Source organism: Triturus cristatus, chromosome 6 (assembly GCF_964204655.1).
Source record: "Triturus cristatus chromosome 6, aTriCri1.1, whole genome shotgun sequence".
Lineage (NCBI taxonomy): Eukaryota > Metazoa > Chordata > Amphibia > Caudata > Salamandridae > Triturus > Triturus cristatus.
In genome coordinates, this window is record NC_140589.1 from 811,004,056 (window position 1) to 811,017,298 (window position 13,243).

Below are 13,243 nucleotides of genomic sequence, written 5' to 3' on the forward strand. Positions count from 1 at the left end.
GAAGATATTGATTGACTTGTTGTTCTGGGTAATCGAGTAAACCTAAATGTAGCTGAAGCAAAAACAATCATTGCTCTGAAACGAATCCAGTGTGACGTGGAGGAACTTACTACCGAAATTATAAGTGTTACAAATGATGCAAATAACCCCTGTTCCCCTCGTCATACTGGATCACAAGCTGACCACAACAACAGTATAGATTTGGATAGCAACAGCACTATACTGAATATTCAAGGGAAGGGAAGGAAAGATAAAAATACAAATATCTATATCCCATCCCATAATCCCAGGCTATAAAATGATTATTGCACTGGTGCAGTCAAGGTTCAAAACAGAAAGGGGGCTAGTAACCAGGGAGAGGGCAGTAGAGGTTTATGCACAATCCTATTTTGGAATGTGGCAGGTTGCATGCTAAACTTTCCAATCCTGCCTGGACTGATTTTGTTGATGCGTATGACCTACTATGCTTTCAAGAAACCTGGGTAGACAGCGCGTTGCATATCAATGGCTATAAAACATACAATACCCCGGCGTTAGCATCTAGTCACGGGAGGAAGAAGGGAGTTCTATGTATCTATGTCTTGTACAGGTTGATTGCTAAAAAACTAGAATTTACTGCCTCAAACTCCCACTACCAATTATTAAAACTGCGCACTGACAACACACATTGTACTGTCCTTCTGAACTTATATAATAACTGCTCAAAAGAACAGGCAGACGTGGTTTTAAAACAGCTACAGTTGCTGAGCCCACTGCGGAATCCCAGGTCCCCGGCTGAAGTCCGCTACAATGAGGCCCTTGGGAGGACACGTCATGTGGTGGAGCGTACTTTTGGCCTGCTCAAGTCATGTTTACGGTGCCTGGACAAGACCGGAGGTGCACTGGCATACTCGCCCGGGAAGGTGTGTCAGATTGTTGTGGCATGCTGCATGCTCCACAACCTAGCCATTCGCAAGGAGATTGCCCTGCTCCTGGATGATGGTGAGGACCCAAGGCCCCAGCCTGCAAACCAAGCCATGTCCAGTGGAGAGGAGGAAGGTGTTGACCTGCATGAACAGCTCATCACCCACTACTTCACTTGATGGTGGGTGTCAATGTGCAACATACCTATTGTCTGATGATATTGCTGTTGTCATGAAAGGGCATATGAGAATTATATCATCGGCCAGTTGTAGACTCAGTGGTGTTTGGAAATGTTTCTAGGACATGTCATTTGGGATCATCAACAGGACGTGTATGTTGACACTTGGGGGCCATTGTGACATGTGCATGTTGGGTTATCCTGGTGTTAGGGCTTGTGTGATGTCTGTGATGCCACACCCAGACCAGTGACAGTTGTTCTGTTGTGTTTCCCTAGGTGCCTTCGACTTCTCCTTGCCTACATACAGCCCATGTTCCTGGTACATTGTGATCATGTTGAAGACTGTACACCCTGAAATAAAGATGGAGCAGACACAACAACATGTGTGTGAGGATATTTTATTTACTATGGTGAGATGCGAGGGGGGTGTACATTTCCATTGGGGGGGAGCAGTGAGTTGACAGTCGTGGTAGATGAAATGGTCGAGTAGTCACCACATTGCTGTGGTGACCCAGTCCAACAGACAGAGGCCATTCACAAGGCAGTGTGGGGAAGGACAGTCCAAAGAGTCAATGCAGTGGTGGAGAGGTTTGCCATCATGGCCGGCTCCGTGACTGGCGTCTGGCAGGTGCTTGGCCTCCAGATACTCCCAGGGTCTTCTTGGTATGGTCCCTTCATCGTTTGGCAGGGGGGGCCTGCTGCAGGGCCAGTGGGGTCTGAGGACTCACCCCTCTCTGTGGGCGTGGGGGAGGATGGTGAACTGTCATTGTGCAGCCCACCAGAGAGAGGCGGAGGTGTTGTCTGGGGCGCATGCCTGTCCCTCATTACCGCCACTTGCTGGCCCAAGAGGTCCACCAATTGTCCCATGCATCTGTCGATGGACATCATCAGCAGGATGAGCTCGTGCAACAGATCGTCCGACCGGCACGTTCGTCCCTGGGCCTGTTCTTATGCGCCCAGGACTCTGGTGATGTTTTCCAAGGAGTGGGTCCCAGCCTCCTGGTGTCCCTGGGTGACCTTGCCCCTCCCACCTGCCCTGCTGCCACAGACCTGTTGCCTCACCACTGTGGGCACCCGCATCCTCTCCCTGCCCTCTTCCATGGGTGGTGTGTGCTGGGCATCCTCTGGGACAGGGAGGGTGTTGCAGGCAGCACTGGTGGTGGTGGTGGTGGCGGTGGCCGCACAGGCCGTGACAGCAGGGGTCTGCTGTGGAGCTGTTGTTGCCTCAGATGTGGTGGGGGGACGCTGGGGTCCTGGGACCTGTTGCTACCTGGCACACCAGATGGGCCGGTCTCGAGCTCATCGTCCACGAAATCCTGGGATTCAACATCCGAGAGTGGAGACTGGCTCTGCAGGTTGCTGCTGATGTCCTCGGCGGTGAGTTCTTGGTCACCTGTGGGTCAGATGTGAAATGGTCATTGCAGTGCACCCGGCAAGCTTTATGTTAGCTGTGTGTCATTCACTTTTTGTACACTGCACAATTGACATATCATCACATTGTTGACTGTGTGCAGTACTGTGCTTCCTGACATGATGCAGTGGTATAAGCATTACGTGTCCATGGTGCGAGGTGTCAAGGCATACTATGCGAACCTTGTCCAATTGAGGTTTACTGGGACTTGTTGCCATCTAGGGCCTGGCACAACATGTGTTTAATTGTGGACTAATGGTTTATTTGTCTGACCTAGCAGACGTCACATCTGGCCATGGACTGGCCATTGTCATCTCCTGCATCCCTTTGTCCTGTCATATGCATATCTTGATTTGTGCCACCACACAAGCTTTCATATTTTTAGAATGGTCCTTGTTGCACTTGCCCCATGGTGATGCACATGTAACTAGTTACTGTGCAGGAATGTGCCCAGGCTTTCTTCTACTTGTGCATTGGTATGTCACACTTTGATGGTTGTGACAGTTTCCTTGGCTTACCTGTGTGCACACTGTGCTTGGCAATGGGGTAGGTATGCCTCTTTGTGCAATGAGAGGGCTGGTGTTATCATATGGCACCATTTAATTTGGGGAAAATGGGTGGGTGCACGTACTGGCTACATACCTGTAAGTTTGTTTGGTGTACTGCAATGGCTTCCAACTGCTCCAGGGTGGGGTGGGGGAGGGCTCCATCCTGCTGAGGTGTGGGACAGACAGAATGTTGGGAGTAGTAGTGCAGCCCTCCCAGACACCCTCATTGTGAAGATGGCTACCTACCTGTGAGTTTCTTTGGTGTACTGCAATGGCTTCCAACTGCTCCTGGGTGGGGTGGGGAGGGCTCCATCCTGCTGAGGTGTGGAACAGAGGGAATGTTGAGAGTAGTAGTGCAGCCCTCCCAGACACAAACTCCCTCACAGGGAAGATGGCTACCTACCTGTAAGTTTGATGTGGGTTGTGTAATAGCTGACACATGCTTCTGGGTGGGGTGGGGAGGGGTCCATCCTGCTCAGGTGTGGGACAGGGGGCATGGTGGGAGTAGTGGTGCAGGCCCCCCACCCCCAGACACCCTCATTGTGAAGATGGCTACCTACGTGTGAGTTTGATGGGTGTACTGCAATGGCTTCCAACTGCTCCTGGGTGGGGTGGGGGAGGGATCCATCCTGCTCAGGTGTGGGGCAGGGGACATGGTGGGAGTAGTGGTACATGCCCCCCACCCCCAGACACCCTCATTGTGAAGATGGCTACCTACCTGTGAGTTTCTTTGGTGTACTGCAATGGCTACCAACTGCTCCTGGGTGGGGTGGGGGAGGGATCCATCCTGCTCAGGTGTGGGACAGGGGGCATGGTGGGAGTAGTGGTGCAGGCCCCCCACCCCCAGACACCCTCATTGTGAAGATGGCTACCTACCTGTGAGTTTCTTTGGTGTACTGCAATGGCTTTCAACTGCTCCTGTGTGGGGTGGGGGAGGGATCCATCCTGCTCAGGTGTGGGACAGGGGGCATGGTGGGAGTAGTGGTGCACACCCCCCACCCCAGACACCCTCAATGTGAAGATGGCTACCTACTTGTGAGTTTGTTTGGTGTACTGCAATGGCTTCCAACTGCTCCTGGGTGGAGTGGGGGGATCCATCCTTCTCAGGTGTGGGACAGAGGGAATGTTGTGAGTAGTAGTGCAGCCCTCCCAGACACAAACACCCTCCCAGGGAGGATGGCTGCCTACCTGTAAGTTTGATGTGGGTTGTGTAATGGCTGACACATGCTTCTGGGTGGGGTGGGAGAGGGGTCCATCCTGCTCAGGTGTGGGACAGAGGAAATGTTGGGAGGAGTTGTGCAGCCCTCCCAGACACAAACACCCTCCCAGGGAAGATGGCTACCTACCTGTAAGTTTGTTTGGTGTACTGCAATGGCTTCCAACTGCTCCTGGGCGGGGTGGGGGAGGAATCCATCCGGCTCAGGTGTGGGCCAGGGGGCCTGGTGGTTGTTGTAGTGCAGTCTGCCTTTACACATGCCCCCATGGTTATGTTGTTAGCTATGTTTGGGGTGAATGGCAGTGGGTGAATGTTGGATCTGTGAGCCATGTTTTTGTGAGTGTGTGGTGCAGATGGATGGTATGTGTCCTTGGTGGTGTAGCTTTGTAGTTGTGCAAGGCAGTACATTGTAGAGTGGCGGTACTCATTTGTTTGTACTTACCAGCCTCGACTCCCCCGGCTACTCCTGTGAGACTCTCTGGATGCAGTATGGCAAGCACCTTCTCCTCCCATTGTGTGAATGGTTTTGGTGGAATGGGAGGGCCACCGCCAGTCCTCTGAGCCAGCTCACGGTTCTTGCTCCTCCTCTCCTTGACCACCCTCTTCAGATCATGTCAACGCTTCATGATCTCCTTTTTTGATCTTGGGGTGGTCCCTACTGCATTGACCCTTTCGACTATCCTAGCCCACATTTGTGTCCTTTTGGCTAATGGTGTCTGTTGGACCAGGGTACCAAAAAGCTGTGGTTCCACTCTGACTATCTCATCTACCATGACCTTCAACTCACTCTCAGTGAATTTGGGTATTTTCTGTGTGGCCATGGTGTGTGGTGTGCAAAGTGATTGTGGGTGCAGGAGTGTGAGTGGTGGTTGTGGTTGTGCTGTGTATGGTGTGTGTTGTGCAGGGGGGTTAGTTGTGCTGGTGTGGAGGTGGTGCTGTGTGTGGTGTGGCTGGTGATGTTGTGTCATTTGCCTCTCCTGTCAGCTGGGATATGTGCCCCTTCTTGCATGGAGTTTTGCAAGGGAGTGTGGTAAGGGAAGGGACTGGTGTTATACTCAGCTATGTGGGTGTGTCCAATTGGGGTGTTGCTGACAGGTGTGTTGTCCTGGGATTTGTTTTTTTCGTTGTGCCATGTGGCTGTGTCATTGGGGGGTGTTTTGTGTATTTGGGAGGCATGTCTAGTTTTCTGTGTGCACTTTTTGGCCTTTTTGTGGGGTTTTGGTTTCGTCTGCCATATTTTTGACGGTTCGTCCGCCGCGGTGGCTGTGCTTCAGCTCTTCCACTGGCTCTCCCATTCTTCCCATTGTGCGTCCACGGCGGTCAGACACGGCGGTACGTACCGCGGGACCGTCGGGGATATACTAAGTTCAGGGGCGGTGTCTCTGCTATACTTGCGGCGGGTTGTTTTTCCGCCACGATTCCAACCGCTGAGGACGGATTTTGGCCATCTCCGCCCGCTACGGGCGGTTATTCTGGGCCTCGTACCGCTGCGGTCGGATTTTTTGGGCGGTTAATGCTAATTTGGCCGCCGGTTTTCCCACTGGGCCGGCGGGCGGTTGTTTTCCGCTTCCATGGCGCTCGGGGTGTTTTTCCGCGCTACATCCTAATGGACCTCTAAATGTATTTCAACAGCACTTTATGGAGCCGGAATTTGGGGCATTGCAGATGTACAACCTTTACAGTCAGTGTAGAATTTATTTTTACGGTATCTCCTAGCGGTCCCTAACAGTACGGCTACTTACATCTGCCATGCAGAACTTGGAATGCCTTATTTATCAGATATAATCAAAATACAGCCGGTCCTATTATGGCACAAGATCTGGTCTTGTCCCTCCACTGGCCTTAATCGGGACATGATTAACGACTGTCTTAAACTGGAAGGGGAGTCACTTATACCATGGCTTAATTATGTTAAAAATGTTGTGATTAACCTGGGATGCCCAATACTTTTTAACCCGTCTAGCATTGCTATAGTTCCAAGGAAAGGTTTGAAGACTACCTGCATGGATTTCCTGGGGAATTACACACTATCTCAAGAAATAATCAAATAGTCTGTTAGAGAGAATCAACTGTTATTATTCCAATCCGGGATTCAACCCTATCTTGCAAGTGTGAAGGGGAGTTACGATAGTATGTTGCTAACTCGCTTCCGCTTTTGCATTTTTTATAGAATGATTGCGTTTCCTAATATGAACAACTGGGGGTACAATTTTGTCAATGGTAGCTTCAAAACAGGGGACAATTTGGAATTAAGAAAATCATGAGTCAGACTACCTACAGGTTTTGCCAAGTACTTTTCAGATGATAGTTCCCAAAACATCGCTTTTAGCTTTGCCCTCGGGGTTAGGGCCATACTTTCTGGGTTGGACCAAAATGTCTCCATCCCAAGCCTCCCCAGTAATTCCCTCAGAGAAATAAACCACGAGATCGAGGTTGCCTGGGGTAATATCAAAAGGTCGGACAAAGCCTCTTGATAGGATATAAGCTCTTTCACGGTCCACAGCCTGTACCAAAACGTAAGTAGTTTGTAGTTCAGCTTGTGGGCCAGCTATCTGTGGGCAAGATCCAAATAAAGGGGTGTCAGAAGGGAAGTTCTACCAGCGATCTAAGAAAGCAATTTTCGATGCTAGACACACAAGTTATATTGCCCATGCCCCAAAGTTCTGCTCCATAGAGTTCCCCCTCTAGGACCTTGGTATTATCGATTTCAAGTGCTGGAGCGATTTGCCTGGAGACCGTTTTCCTGTGAATCTTACTAATATTAGCGGAATGTTGAATTAGTTGTAATTTCGATTTCTCAATGTGGCCAGCCCAATGCATTGATGGAGTCAGACGAATGCCTAGGTAGTCAAAAACTTCAACTTGCTCCAGTTTACTGCTACCAGCAAACACAGGTCTTTGGGACAATTTGGCCATTCCTCTATTGAAAATCATATATTTTGTTTTGGCCTCATTTAACAACACCAAGCCCGCTCATCGCAGAACCTTATAAAATCATTCAAAAGTTGTTGTAGACCCTGCGGGATTTAAACATTAGGAGGATATCATCAGCAAAAAGTAGTGCAGGTGCTCTTCTTATGCTGATTTTAGGGGCATCAGACCCATCTCTATCTAAAAAGTCAACCACCCCATTAATAAAAAGAGTAAAAAGTGTGGGAGCTAACACACATCCCTGTCTCACTCCACGTTGGACTGGGAAAGTTTCCGTAACTTGGTTGTTCTCCCCCACCTGGCCTGTGCTGTGTTGGATGCGTGTAATCTAATTAAAACATCAAAGCGATTTCACGGCAAGCCCATCTTTTTTAAGACTCTCCAAAGGTTAGCTCGGGGGGACAAGGTCAAACGCTGACCGTAAATCGACAAAGGCTACATAGAGCTTCCCTCCCTTGACAACTACTTCCTTCCAATAAATGCAGAGAAGGTGAAAAGCCTGATCCAGGGTACTAACTTTTGCGCGGAAGCCTGCTTGGTAATCACTCAAAATTCGAAACTCAAGCATCCAATCCTGGATTCTTCCTAAAATCTGTTAACAAAAGATTTTTTGAAGAGAGTCAATGAGACTTATAGGCCTGGCTCTGTCCCCCTTTTTGTAGATAGGCACTGTTTCTGCTATCTTCCACATAGGGGGAATGGCAACACCAGAAGTGATTGAGTTAGTCACCAGGTTTATATGAATGAAATGAAATGAATGAAAAGGGGTTTTATTAAGCGCGGCTGCTGCCCTGAGGCGTCCAGGCGCTAATAGAGAGGATAGTGCTTTGAGGAGAGCAGCAAGGGGTTAGCAGTTGCTAAATAGGAACATTTTAAGCTCCTTTCGAAAGTATGACAGATTCGGGTTCGATCTGAGATGTGGGGGGGAAGAGAATTCCACATCTTAGCAGCATTGAGCGTGAAGGACCTTCCTCCTGCTCTTGACCTCTTGAACCGGGGCGTTACTGCTAGAAATGCGTGAGTGGATCGGAGTTGTTTACCAGGGAAATAGGGGGAGAGCAGGGAATGATTAATTTTTGGGCCAGTTCTCCAGTAAGCTTGGTGGGATATGCACATGGCTTTAAATTTTACTCGCTCCCTAACAGGGAGCCAGTGTAAGGGCCTCAGCCCGGGCAACGCTGAGACTCTGCGTGGAATCTGCAACAGCGTGCTTGCTGCGCAGTTCTGGATCCGCTGGAGTTTTTGCAGCACGTATTCCGGCGCCCCTAAATAGAGGGCATTATTGAAATCAAGTCGGGATTGAATAAGGCCTTGAATAACAATTTGTTTAGCTTCAAAAGGCAGGAATGGCAAGATTTTTCTCAGCGTCCTAATAATCCCGAAACAGGTTGCAGATGTTTTTGTAGCTTGGGTGTTAAGGGTTAAGGACTTGTCAAGCCAAACCCCCAAGCTTTTGATGTTATCTTTCGGACTTGGGGGTGAGCCTAAGGTAGTGGGCCAAAGGCGATCAATAGTGGACAGAGCTGGAGGGCCAAGCACCATGAGCTCAGTCTTATCGCCGTTGAGTTTAAGAGAGGATACCATCATCTATCTCCTGACCTCTTCCATACAGGACGTTAAGTTGGCCTGTACCGGCTCTCTGTTTTTCTGTGCAAGGGAGACCACTAGCTGAGTGTCGTCCGCATAAGTGACGATCTTAATGCCATACGGACGGATGGTCTCAGCCAGTGGCCTCATATACACGTTAAACAGTGTGGGGCTCAGTGATGAGCCCTGCGGTACCCCACAATCCAAAGGTTTACTTGTGGAGATGGCATCTCCGTCAAAGACTTGGAAGGTCCTTTCGCTCAGAAAGGATCCTAACCAGGCCAGAGCATCTCCTGATACTCCTAGGTCGCACAATCGGCCCAGCAGAGTTTTATTACATACTGTGTCAAACGCAGCGCTCAGATCGAGGAGGATGACTGCCACTGATCCCCCTCGATCCAGGATCTGCCTAGTTTCTTCTATCACAGCTAACAGAGCTGTTTCCGTCCCATGTTTGGGGCGGAATCCTGTCTGTGAGGCATCAAGTAGGTTGTTAGATTCGAGGAACCTTGTGAGATGGAGGTTAATGTGTCTCTCAAGAATCTTGCTAACCCAAGGCAGAAGGGAAATGGGCCGGTAGTTATTATAATTGTTGTGGTCTAGGTTGGGCTTTTTCAAAAGTCCTCGCACCATAGCTTGCTTCCAAGTTGGTGGCACACTTCCTTTTATCAGGGAGTTATTCAGCAGCTCCAAGAGGGTAGGAAGAATAACTTTACTGGCGGTGGTCATAGTGTGCGGTGGAGCTGGATCATTTGGAGAGCCTGACTTCACCTTTAGTATCATGGATTCTAGTGACTCTAGGTCCATTAGGGGGAAATGATCTAGAGCTATTTGTATGTGACCCTCCACCCTATCGGAGGGCTGAGGTTCAGCCCTGGAAGATTCCGAGGTTGAGTCTGTAAATGTTCCAAAAATTTTGTTTATTTTCTGATAAAAAAATTCCGCTAGGTCATTACAGCGCGTAGTGGGGTCGTCATTTGGGACTACGGAAGGGGGAGCTTGGTGAGGCTTTTGACTATTTGGTAAATCTCTCTCGGTTTGGATCTAGCCTTCATAATTTTGCCAGAAAAGTAAGAGGATTGTGCTGTTTTTATTTCAGCTTTATAGGCTTTGATGGCTTCCCTATACTTGACTTTATCTGTGGTGGCAAACCCCAGACGCAACTTCCTCTCAAGTTGCCTGCAAAGTCGTTTTTTCCCTCTCAGTTCATCTGAGTACCACGGGCTGTTTCCCGAGGTCTCTTTAAGGTGACTTTGCGAAAGGGAAGTATGGAATCAATGGATTTCCGGATCCAGTTATCAAATTCCCTGCTGTCTGCCAAGAGGTTCTGAGAAAATGAGGGTCTTGAGGCTGCCAGGGACCTAGTCCACTGTTCTAATGGGAGCCTGGCCCAGTTTCTCATATTGCGTGGGAGGGGAGTGCAGGATATAGGTTTGTGTATGGACCAGGTGAGAGGAATAAGAAAATGATCAGTCCATGGGAGAGGGGTGATGGGGCCTACCCTGAGGTTGTTACAGTTGCTAAATACAGGGTCCAGCAAATGTCCTTTGTTATGAGTAGGGGTTCGGACCAATTGCTCTAATTGCACTGCGGCCAAGTTTGCAGTAAGATCATTTGCAGTATTATCTGCACTGTTGTCAAAATGAATATTAAAGTCGCCCAACAAGGTAAAATTGGAGGGGGCTAAAACTAATTCTGCTGCTAAGGAGGGTAGTGTAATGTGAAATTGTTTCAGAGGGCCTGGAGGGCGATAGACAAGTGTTCCTGTGAAGCTGTCATTAGGGGAAAGCTTAAGGGAGAAAGACATGCTTTCGCTGTCTGGGATAGGGTCCGGAGTGCAGTGGCACTGATAAATAGATTTATAGATGATTGCAAGTCCTCCGCCTTTCCCCTGTGAACGATCCCTGCGAGAAATTTGATAGCCAGAGGGAAGTGCTTGTATCAGGTTTGGCTCGGAGTCGGGGTTAAGCCAGGTTTCAGTTAGAAAAACAGCGTCTGGCATTAAATCATCTATCATTAGCGAGATATAGGAACCCTAAAGAGTTATGTCCTCTCTATATAAATCATTAGGAATTCTGTCATAGCCCGGTGCGCGGGCTGGAACACAAGATGAAATTGATGCTTGCGTTCCCTCTGTGGAAAAAAACTAAATATCACCCACCCCGCCAGGGACCTCCTCCCACCTCTCGCTAGCATCCTCTCTTGCCATGGTGCCTAATTCATAAAGGGAGCCATAGTGGGCTACCCACTCACCAGGCTGAACTGTAAATTCCAGGACCATCTTACCCTTGAGCCAGTACGCTGCTTTGCTTCAAAAATTCTTGGAGTCTTTGTCTAAAAATGCCCTATGTAAAGAGGACCACAAGGAACCCTACCACTTCTTCTTTGCTGTTTCCATGGCCTACCTATACTTGGCTCTACAAGCCGCTACCTCAGGGCGTGTTTTTAGTTTCATTGCACGTGTAAGTGCCCCCTATGCGTTCCTGCAGTCCTGGTTATACCAAGCCCCCCTGGGAATCCGACCTCTAGTGTGTGCGGATTCCCCCCCTTTTTTTGAGCTTTGCACAAATGGCTTAGCGTGTCCCTAATCTTATTAGAGAGCAGCTCATGACGGGATCCCAGGACCTCCACAACATCATTAGTGGGGTATTTGGCTAGCTCCTCTAATTCCAGGCGAACTTTGCCTTTGACTACATCAAGGGCCCCCGGATGTTACTCCACCCAGTCCGATTTAATTGATCTCTGGTTGTTCGTAACAGAGAGGACACCCAGGTCTTGATTACTGCTAGTGTCGGGTTGTTGAGTGCCCAGCATGATGAAAGTAAGGGCAAGGGTGTTGTGGTCGCTATCAGTTCTTTTGACCACTGCCATGTCATCGACTAGGGGCCAAAGTTTGAGAGTGACCAAACAGCAGTCGATTCTACTTGTGTGGCCAGGTCTGTTAAAAGTAAAATCTCCTTTAGAGTCTTAAAACGTTCTCCCATTTGTTGCTCTCAGATAATGTTTTAAGGTATGAGCTAACACCTGGCCTCCTCTCTTTGTCCATCTGACTGCTGGGAGATCTAGCTGTGAAATAAGCCACTCACGGTCCCACTCCTCTGTCAGATCTGGTGGTGTGAGGGGAAGGGGTTCAAAAGTGCAGTTGAAATCACCAGCCACTAATACAGGAACATTGTGGGAAAATTGGGACAGGTCTTGATCTTGGATGCAGATTGTGTTGGTTTCCTCTGAACCCTGCACCACTCTGCTGTATACATTAAAAATTCTAATTTTCCAAGCACTGTACAAAGGTCAGCTCGAATGCTAATATAGCTTGCGATTCAACTTGAAGGAGCTTGACTTTGGACTCTAAAGCAATTTAAAGTAGGCTGCACCTCATTCACATGTCATAACATGTATAATGTCCTGTGCACAAATCTTCTGGCACCTGCCGCTGTTTAGTGCCACTGTCAAGAAGATCAAGAATTGTAAAGTATAAGAAGGTGCACCAGAAAGAAATCAAGTTCCAGTATGTATTCACAATATATCCTTTATTGCATTTATTCAATGCAAAAGGTTAAAATCCAGCCAACGCATTTCATTCCTATTGCTCCTGGAACTTCATCAGGGCTCCAAATCGTGAATAGCGTGTATTTTCTTAAATGATATCACATGACCGTCCATCCACATAATATAGAATGAAAGTCCTCCACATTCAGTCATCAATTTGGTTTAATAACCTACGGTTTGTACCGAGGAAGTTTATAGAACACCATGTTTGATACCATGATACGTTATATTTTACTTTTGCTGTTTGATTTGATTTACCAGTATTTTCAACCAACAAGGGAGACTGTATGCATGATTTGGGATTGCTGGACCCCCGTTAACTTTATTTCACCCGTTTACTTGTTGCTCATCATTCCAGCGCTGACTAGTACTCTGCAACGCCCCCGGATAAGTCCCCTCCTCCATGGCAGGCTATCTCAACAAGCTAACAGCACATCCGTGCAGTGGACGTGTTGCATGAAAATACTGCTAAATCAAATCAAACAGCAAACGAAACAGTGAGAAAGTGAACCCATAAAATGAAATATAAAAGGGAACCAACCCTTTGAATATGGCAGTAGGTGGTGCTAACCCTGGAAAGGACCATAAATCTGTGAATAGATGAGACCAATGACAGAGGGAATGTTTCCGCACCTAATAGCGACTGACAATTGATCTCTGTTTTTGGCTGCACAGCAAATGTGATGAGATAAGAACAGGATTTACAGGCTCAGACCATGTGAAAACAAGAGTGCTCCGGTGTAGTTCTCCAATGCATAGAAAAAAGTTGTTCCTAAAAAGGAAGCAATGTATGGATAGTATTAATTGGCCCATGCTATTGGGGAGGTCTAAACATATGAAGAGGCATGATGCATGCATGGGCAAATGGGAAGAAAGAATCGGAGAGCGACTATGGATTCAGCAAATGGGAAGCCTATGGG